The 690-nt window shown below is 44.5% G+C and overlaps 1 non-coding gene across 1 annotated transcript; it reads left to right on the top strand.

The window, feature by feature from the left end:
• The first annotated feature begins 327 nt into the window (after window positions 1-327).
• LOC120084353 (small nucleolar RNA R71) lies at window positions 328-431 on the top strand. The gene has a single exon (XR_005483712.1). It is a non-coding gene; the product is annotated as a small nucleolar RNA R71 (small nucleolar RNA).
• The last annotated feature ends 259 nt before the right edge of the window (window positions 432-690 follow it).

Consider the following 690-nt stretch of genomic DNA (forward strand, 5'->3'; position numbering starts at 1 on the left):
TCTACCTGATTCACCTTCTACTGATTTGATGCGTTTCCTAGCGTTATGTTCTGTAGAAGGCTAGTCATCGTAGCCACTTGAGCAGAAAGTGTGGCTATTGCGTTGGAATCGATAGAATTAACGTTCTGAGATCTCTTCTTTCTGTCAGCTCTTCCATCATACGTATCATCCACCCATTCCATATTGTGTTTAGCAACGCGGTATAGTATCTTTTTAGCATCAGTGTAAGATTTGTCCATAAGTCCACCAGCTGCTGCTACGTCTGCTGCCATCTGCGATGCTCTATTCAGTCCTCTATAAAATGTCTCCATTTGGATAGTTAGAGGTAGTCCATGGTTCGAGCAATTCTTGACCAAGCCCTTAAAACGCTCCCATGCGGCGCTTAAGGTCTCAACATCTTCTTGTTCAAAGTTTATAATCTCTCGATGCCTCATCGCGTTGGTGGTAGGTGGGAAGTATTTTTGCATAAATTTTTCCTCCAACTTCACCCAGGTGATGATTTCACCAGGCTTCAGTGAGCTGACCCATTGTTTTGCGTCATCATGCAAAGAATAGGGAAATAAGGACAGCCTAATCGCCTCTGGGGTGATTCCAGGAATCACAAATGAATTACACGTTTCTAGGAAACGCTTCATGTGGGCGTGAGGATCTTCACCACGACCACCCCCAAATTGTCCAGAAGACTTGAGC

This window comes from Benincasa hispida, chromosome 8 (genome assembly GCF_027475165.1).
Source record: "Benincasa hispida cultivar pf3 chromosome 8, pf3_genome.v1.1, whole genome shotgun sequence".
Taxonomy (NCBI): domain Eukaryota; kingdom Viridiplantae; phylum Streptophyta; class Magnoliopsida; order Cucurbitales; family Cucurbitaceae; genus Benincasa; species Benincasa hispida.